The sequence below is a fragment of the Leptonychotes weddellii genome, unplaced genomic scaffold (genome assembly GCF_054177405.1).
Source record: "Leptonychotes weddellii isolate Sample4059 unplaced genomic scaffold, ASM5417740v2 HiC_scaffold_6926, whole genome shotgun sequence".
NCBI lineage: Eukaryota > Metazoa > Chordata > Mammalia > Carnivora > Phocidae > Leptonychotes > Leptonychotes weddellii.
The window spans coordinates 1,389-9,816 of record NW_028038680.1 but is presented as its reverse complement, the minus strand read 5'-3'; the positions used below and the strand labels follow the sequence as shown (position 1 = coordinate 9,816).

The window sequence follows — 8,428 nt, the reverse complement described above, 5'->3', positions numbered from 1 at the left end:
GAGAGGGACAGAGGAGGGCGGTGGTGAGGTCAACCCTGGCAGCCTTTCGCTCCGCGGCATCCTGTGAGTAGACCCAGGCACCGCTCAGAGAATAAAAGAAACCAAAGGTAATACTTCTTGAGGTTCGTCATTTTTCTCTTCTTTTTGTCCTTTCGTCTCTCATTACCTCCAAAAATGCTGAGAAAATGGAATTCAAGGACGGTATACATTTGCTGAAGGAATACAATATACATGAACATTGCCAGGCTAGAAACTCATCACAATATTCCCAACTCACAGGAAAGCAACCGTCCCCAAAATGAGAAACTGTAGGTTGGCAGAGCCCATCACAGACGAGGCGGGAGGAGGAGAAGGAGAAGCGTCTGCCATTCCCCTCCTGTTGTCCCCATTCAGTAGAAGACTCTGCCTACAACAGCCCAGGATTCGATGGGGGGGTCTCCTCTTTGGGGTTTTCAAACCCAAGTGTTAGACCCCCGCTGCAGGGTTCCCGACCACCCTGCTGGGCAGGAAGAAGATTGCGGCGCGGTGCCGGTCGGGCCCGGCTTCCTTTAGCTCCTGGGGGTCTGGGGTTCTGTCTCCACGTGGGCCGGTCTCCGGGGCAGCTCTGCACACTCGCGTCCTTGCAGCCTCGCCGAGCGCTGGTGGAGGGGGCTCGGACCTCAGGAGCGGAGCGGGGCCCCCGCGCCACGACGCACGACCCCCGGAGGCGCAGGGCCCGGTCCGCAGGGACGTCGTGGGCCGGGGACTCGCCGCCCGCCTCTGGCCACAGCGCAAGATAGAGAAGAAGGTCTGAGGCCCTGATGCAGTGTCGCCCGGCCCGGCCCGGGACAAACGGGCCGCGGTGGCTTCCCGCGCCGGTGTCCTGCGCTTTCGGAGGGAGTCTGCACACAGCGCCTTCCCCGCCGTCTGCGCGAGCTTCCCCGAGGCCGCATCGAGGCTCCGAGCCGAATGCAGTGAGGTTGTGCGGAGCAAGGCAGCGGGAAAACCACCGAACCTGTGCGTGGGCCATGGTTGCTCAGGTCCGGGTGGCTCTGGGCGGATGAAAGCCCAAGAAAGGGACGGGGTCCGCTCAGAAACGCAGCTGCACAGCGAAATCGTGCTCGGATGCAAGAAGTTCCACCCGCCCCCGACGTGGGCTCCGTGGCTTAGCTGGTTAAAGCGCCTGTCTAGTAAACAGGAGATCCTGGGTTCGAATCCCAGCGGGGCCTTTGCAGCTCCTGTGTTTACACGCTGGCCTGATCCTGCCCGTTTTCTTACACTTGGACTTGCAGTTTTTATTTCTACCATCGGCCTCCCTCCACACACTCCCCAACCCTCACCCCGCCACCCCCGACTTCGGCCGTAACAGGTAGTATCCCAAGGCCTTGGACACAAAACGGAGCTGATTTTGGTACCGCCACACGAAGCAAGACCGGGTTAATAACCAACGAGCAATAAGGTACTAGCATGTGCCCTGTTTTCCTGATGTGTCTTTTTGTAAATACAAAGAACAGGTTCCCTTGGGGTTTTCCGGGCAATGTGATCTCGGGTATCCAATCCTGATTTCATACAGTTCATGAACGGACCGGTTGAAGTTCAGAGAGGGAACTCTGTGGGCATGAGCTTTAACAGCATATTTGCCAGTGCTCTAGAGATTGTAACTCAACTGCAGGTGTGTGGGGGGCCTGGGGGAGCCATGGAGGTAGATGATTTAATCCAAGAAATGTGTGAGTGTTGACTGAATGCTGATCAGCGCGGCTTACATCCGGCGGGGCCCAGGGCAGAATGAAAATGTAAGGTCCCTCATCCAAAACAGGAGGGGAAGCCTGCGGCCCACGGACACCTGGGCTCCGCGCGGCTCTTCTGCACCTGCGGGCTGTGTGCCGGCCGTCACACTTGCGCCTCCCTCCGCGCGTATAAAATCGGGGCCGATCCTGCTGCGCTCGGACAGGAACCCAGCATCTCCACCGCCGTGCGTGTGAGGCTTTAATTCTTCCGAAGTAAGAGTCTGAGGTGTAATGCGGTCGCTCTTGGGGGCATGTGCAAGCGGTCGTTTGTGGCTTGCGCCCCAGCATCGATTCTTCCTCCTGACTGTCCCTGTAGCCCAGCAAACAAATACATAAATAAATAATTTTTTTTTAAGGAGAGGGAAAGTGCCATTACAAGTAGTAATAGAATATAAGTCTTTTCCCCTTTCTTCCTTGGTCTCTCTCGACCTTTAATGTATTTTTCATTTGCTTATTTAATGTCATTCTGATTAAGTGGAATCCACGTTGTAAATTATCAGCATGAATGTTACTGTCGACCTTGACTTCACACATCAAGATTCACGGGGCTCGGCGATGGCTGTTTGCAGGAAGGGAAGCAAGGGAAGCCGGACGCGCACGTTGCGCTCACTCCCTTTGTCCAGACGCCTTGTTCGGTTGTCCCGTCGAACATCAGTTACAAAACAAATTCAAAGGTGTAATTATTACGGAGTTTCAAGATGGCAGATACAGGTCTCGGGGTTGCGGGAGCCGCCTGTCCTCGTCAACAAAAGCGCTCCACCTGCCGAAACCCGGGGTCGAACCAGGGACCTTTAGATCTTCAGTCTAACGCTCTCCCAGCTGAGCTATTTCGGCTGCCCGAAAGCAGAACTTCCCGATTATTTATTTTTCAGTACATGGATTGTTCTCAACTTCCGTTTTAGGAGATTCTGGATTCTTCGTGCTGCTGTCTAACCGTCCAGGACATTTATGCACCCAGAAATTGGGGGGAATCTATTGTCTTCCGTCTATATCGCTCGGACCCAATTCCTGGCAGCGTGGGCCGGTAGGTGAGGGAGGAAGACGCGAGAGAGGTAACAGGGTTCCAACGGAAAGCCGCATCTCGCAGGTTAACCCAGACACATCTCGGAAAATTAAGGAAACTAAAGAAAAAATTTCGTGGGGTCCCATACATAAGAGAAAATCTTCGTGACCCTTGGTCAGACAAATATTTTGTAGATAGGACAACAAAAGCATAAAATTCGATAAATTTAACCTCGTCAAAAAATGTTAAATTCTGCTCTGTGAAAAGCATGTTTAAAAGAACAGAAAGGCAAGTCACAGACTGGGAGACAAGCTTTGCAAACCATATATCTGGTAGAGGATTTACATCTAGAACACATAAAGGGCTCTAAATAGTCAACAATAAGAAAACCTGATTTAAAAATACCAAAATATTTTAAGTAGAGATTTTGTCAAAGAAGTTATAAGGAGGGCAAATAAACAAAAGATGTTCAACATCAGTCATTAAGGAAATACGAATTAAAACCATAATGATATACCACTTATAACTGCAGTTATAAGAGTTACTAAATTTTTTTAAAGATTTTATTTATTTATTTGACAGAGAGAGAGACACAGCGAGAGAAGGAACACAAGCAGGGGGAGTAGGAGAGAGAGAGGCGTGCTTCCCGCTGAGCAGGGAGCTGGATGCGGGGCTCGGTCCTAGGACCCTGGGATCAGGACCCAAGCCAAAGACAGATGCTTAACAACTGAGCCACCCAAGAGTTGCTAAAATTTAAGAATGCTAGCCATACCAAATGTTGGTAAGAATGCAGAGGAAATGAAATTCTCATACACCATTAGCAGTAGTGAAAAAGAATTTCTTTAAAAGTTGAAGGTGTACCAACCCCATGATCCAAGCATTCAAATTCTAAGTATGTATCCAACAGAAAAAAAAAAATAAAACTATTATGTCCATACAAATTCTTGTATACAAATATTCATATCAGCTTTATTTGTAATAGCCAATAACTGGAAACAACCCAAATGCTTATCTTAAATGGGTGAATGGACAAACAAATTGTGGTATATCCATACCATGAAATACTACTCAGCATAAAATGGAATAAACTATTGATACATTAAACATGGTGATTTCAAAATAATTATGATGAGTGAAAGAAGTAAAACCAAAAAAGTAAATATGATATGATTCCATTTGTATAAAACTTCAGAAAATGCAAACTAAACTACAGTGACAGGAATTAGGTCAGTGGTTGCTTGGGAATTGAAAGGCAGGGAGGAGTAGGAAGGAAGTTGAACGCAAACATTTTCTTCCTCTCTCTTTCTCTCCCCTTCCCCCCCTTTCTCTCTCTCCTCCTCTCTCCTTCCCCTCCTCCCACTTTCTTTCTCTTTTCTAGTCTTGCCAACCATCTGTAGTGTGAAGACCATTTCTCAAGATATGGAATTGAGGGACGCAACACAATTGGAAATAAGCAATAATCATTTTCATTCAATCATTATCATTCATTCATTCATTACATTCAAAGTGCTTCCTTGGTTTTCTAGAGCAAGATATCCTGGTCTTCAAGATGGCTGGTGAGCAGGCAAGGTTCACTGTAGAAAGTGAGGGAAGAGAGTAATTACAGACCAAAGACACTTGAAGAGGTGGGTACAGACAAGATGGTCAATGAAGATTAGGTAGAGTGATCTATGGAGGATAAAGACACCATAGAGAAAAAGAATGAAGACAAGTGAAACTCCCAACCTGAGATTTTCCGGAGAAGTGGTTTTCAAAAACAAAGCAAAGCAAAGCAAAATAAAACAAAATGAAGGCAATAGGATGGTAAGGAGCTCTTAGAGAAGACTGACCCCAGCTGGGAAGAACCTAGGAGCAGGAATGGTATAAATTCGGACTTTGAATTTACTATACTTGAGTCTAGCCAAAAAAAAAAGTCCAATTTAGAAATTGTAGAATTAGTGTCATTTACAGAATAAATTTTCTGACACACATAAAAATGGCCTTGCCTAAGAATACAGAAGATAGTCATATTTCTTAATACATCACAGAAGAAAAAGCTCTCACCTGGGGGGTGTAGCTCAGTGGTAGAGCGCATGCTTTGCATGCATGAGGCCCTGGGTTCGATGCCCAGCACCTCCAAGGGTGCTTCCCTTTTTCCTATTTCCAATGTGTTCCATATCCATACACTCCTTCAGGGATGCCAAATCGGGTTTTCTGTTTCTGTTTTTTGTTAATTCTTTTTTCTGCTCACATGGAAAGTAAAAATGATTGGTACGACATCAGAAGGAAGAAAGGAAAAGAAAAGACTTATTCAACATCCCTGAATGCAACCAGCTTTGTCACCTGGACTACCATTTTACAATATGACTTAAAAAAAAGAAGATCCAAAGTAAGAGGAAGAGAGAGAGAGAGAGAAGGGATGAGTGGAGGAGAGAAGGGGAGGGAAGAGGAGAAGAGGGGGAGAGAGAGACTGGTGCCATTTCTTTAGTCGGAACGGCTAATCCTAAAGACAAGGGCATGAGAAAAATTAGAGTGATGTGAGCAGGATTCCAGCTGTGTCTGGAAAAACACTTTGGACTGCGGTCCGAGGGCCTTGGACAAACACCTATTCATGATCCTTTATTACATACCAGGAATAGAACACATGAACTCAAACACAGACTTTTGTTTCTTCAGTAAGAGCCCGGAAAATGACAAAGTAAGGAAAAGCCCATCATCTATCGGCTTTAATTTTGGAGACAAAGTAATGTTCATCCCCCACAATATAGAACACTTCGCTTTCAGATAAATCCACGTAATGGAGAGGTCTTGGCTCCCAAGAAGTCAGCCATCTCCTTGTTTCCTTCCCATTCCACTGTACCTGAAAAAGTTGAGAACCAGATGCTCTGCACTAGTGGAGGTAGGAGACCCCCCCCTTCAATAAACCAGTCCCTGTGGACTATTTCTGCTCAGAGATGGTCCTCTGGGGACTAGAGGAACTGATGCTGTGTCCTTGCACAGATGTAAGTGATCTGCAGTTTCCGCTTCGGCTTCTCTTGAAATGGCCCCTCTCTGAAGATGCTCTGCGAGGAGTCTGACTACGGGGAGGTCACCTTGCTACAAGAAAGCCCACGCTAGAACCTGGAGAGAAAAGTGAGCAGAAAGCCATGTGGGGTAGTGCTGATGCCCCGGAGTGGAGCCTCCTCGGACCTTCGAGGCCAACCCTGCTGCCAGCTAAAGGAAGAGTAGCGAACAACCCCAACTCCAGCAGCAGAAGAGGGCCCAGCCAAAATTTCTGACCCAGGGAATTGTGAGCAAGTGTAATTAATGGTTGTTTAAAGTCACTGAATTTCGAGAAGTATGATACATTGCATTATATAACTAAAATAGTCACAGATTGGCAAAGACGGACAAAGAAGAGAAATCACCTTATCTGGAAGCTGATGGTAGGAAATGGGACTTTTACTGGTGTTGTAAGGAAAATTTAAGACCATACAAGGAATATAATTTTTTTTAAAAATGAGATCGGTTTGGGGGAATCTCATTTTTTTTTCATTTTTTATAAATACCAATAATAAGTTCTTTATCTACTGGTCTTATTTTTTTAATATTTTATTTATTTATTTGAATCTACTGGTCTTAATGGATAACTTTGAGTCCTTACTCTAAGAAGCCCTGTCCTCCCAGCCACATGAATGTCTGAAATTCAGGTTCAGGAATGTCTGCAGAATTCCAGACTCAGATTGTAATGTGCTTGGGCAGACATCCTCAAGAGGCGATCATGTAGACATTTAAATTATGTCACATCCAAACCCAAACTATACATTTCCCCCTTACTGCTCCCAAAGCAAAAACAAATCAACAGACCAATAAGAACAACAAACTAACAGAATACTCACTCCCTCCTCCTATATTTACTATTCTTTGCACAAGGCATCACCATCTGCGTAATCCAACCTGCAGGCCTTCCTAAGTACTAAGTATTAGACTCCAACGAGAGTCCAAATCCAGTGTCAATCTACCTTGTTCCTCAAATTTCTCCCTTGCCTTTCATTATTAAATTCATTGTTTTATCTGTGCAGCAGACCCCTGAAAGAACCTCCACAGTTGCCTGCTTAGGTTAGGACACAGCGAAAAAGTCACTGGACTGTCTACATGTATGGCTTTCTCGCTCTGCGGCAGCCTGATCTGCCCCCTGACTGCTGCTTCTCCGAAGCCAGTTGAGCCAACAGGCTGAGACGCCGAGGAATGTCCACTAACGTGCTCTTGGGAAAGCTCCCGCTGGTTCCCATGTCAAAGCTGGAAATAATGGAGAGGAAAAGGAAAACAGTTCCTCAACAGGCCTTGAACTGAAACTCTTAAATCTCACATTAAGAGGCTCAAACTCCACGGCTGACCTCTACCACTTTACAACAGAGGTGCTTCCTGAAACCTAGTCGGGCTGGACACATTTGGTTTCTCCAACAGAAATACAACGTGACCACAGATAAAATTTCCAAATTTTATACGGGATCCCCAGAGGACTTCAGCGGTTGGGGGTGTAGCTCAGTGGTAGAGCGCGTGCTTCGCATGTACGAGGCCCCGGGTTCGACCCCCGGCTCCTCCAAACGTGCCTTTTCGTGCGCTTTACCATGTTTCCCCTGCCCCCGTTAAAATAATACACAGTCCAATGCATTCCTTTCAACATTATGCCATTTCTACTCCAGGGGACTTGGTGCCACCAAGACGCAAACATTCACAGAAGAAGAGGGAAGAAAAGAAGCCGCACTCGTCAGCCTGAACGCCGCCTGGAACACCAAGGTGCAGCCGCATCCACAGACCCAAGCACTGCAGGTCTCATTTGGCAGAATCCCTAAAGAGCAGGGCAGAAAAAGAACAGAAAAGAGAAAAAACAGATCTGTGAAGGTTCCTAGGTTTTGCGAGCACTGTGCGGCCCAAAGCGCAGGGGCCGGTGCCCCCTGCTGCCCCCGCCTCGGGGAGCGCGCCCGGAGCCGCGGCCTGCAGGCGTCAGGGGCAACCGAGACCCGCGCCGAGCGCACGTTCAGAGCATCATCGGGGAGCTGGAGACCCCCAGCTCTGCTCCATGAGCGAGCGCCCCCCGACTGTAAAGGATAGATCCTGGAATGTGGAGCACGGTCACTTGTATTCCCTGTTAAATGGACTTTCACAAGACGTTTACACAAAACGTATATTGGAAGGCTCCCACTAACTCCCCACCAACCCCTTGCTGAAGCTGAATCTCAGAAACTCTGGCAAACAACGGATTTAAATTCCTTACCTTTGGCATTTCCCCGCTGAACTCTTTTGTTCCTAAATCTTTAAATGAATTAACACCTAGTGTAACACCACACCGAATGTCCAGGAGGAAAATGTGGCCAAAGGTCTTTGGGTGGGAATAAGGACAAATATATAAGTTGCTTTTATTTAAACAAACAAATTAACAGCATTTGTTAAAGAGTCGGTACAAACTACGGAATATGGAATATCAATGCTCTGCACTTTGTTTTCTGTGCAAGTCACACTTTGGGTGAATGCACCAGAATCGTTCCATTTTTCTTTGCAAAGCCTTTTTACATGCTACCTTTTGTATTAGAAAAGGATGCTTTAAAATGGAAGTCAAAATTTAAAAGATGATGTCTAAATTCCCTCATTTGGAAAAGCTAAAAGCAGTTCCTCCTAGTTCCTCTGAGATCACGAGAGG

General features: G+C 46.7%; 4 non-coding genes across 4 annotated transcripts; 3 read left to right on the top strand and 1 right to left on the bottom strand.

Moving 5' to 3' along the window:
* The first annotated feature begins 1,134 nt into the window (after window positions 1-1,134).
* Window positions 1,135-1,208, top strand: TRNAT-AGU (transfer RNA threonine (anticodon AGU)). The gene has a single exon. It is a non-coding gene; the product is annotated as a tRNA-Thr (tRNA).
* Window positions 1,209-2,527: 1,319 nt separating this feature from the next.
* On the bottom strand, window positions 2,528-2,600 carry TRNAF-GAA (transfer RNA phenylalanine (anticodon GAA)). Its single transcript has one exon. It is a non-coding gene; the product is annotated as a tRNA-Phe (tRNA).
* Window positions 2,601-4,815: 2,215 nt separating this feature from the next.
* On the top strand, window positions 4,816-4,887 carry TRNAA-UGC (transfer RNA alanine (anticodon UGC)). The gene has a single exon. It is a non-coding gene; the product is annotated as a tRNA-Ala (tRNA).
* A 2,374-nt stretch (window positions 4,888-7,261) lies between these two features.
* TRNAA-CGC (transfer RNA alanine (anticodon CGC)) lies at window positions 7,262-7,333 on the top strand. The gene has a single exon. It is a non-coding gene; the product is annotated as a tRNA-Ala (tRNA).
* Window positions 7,334-8,428: the final 1,095 nt, after the last annotated feature.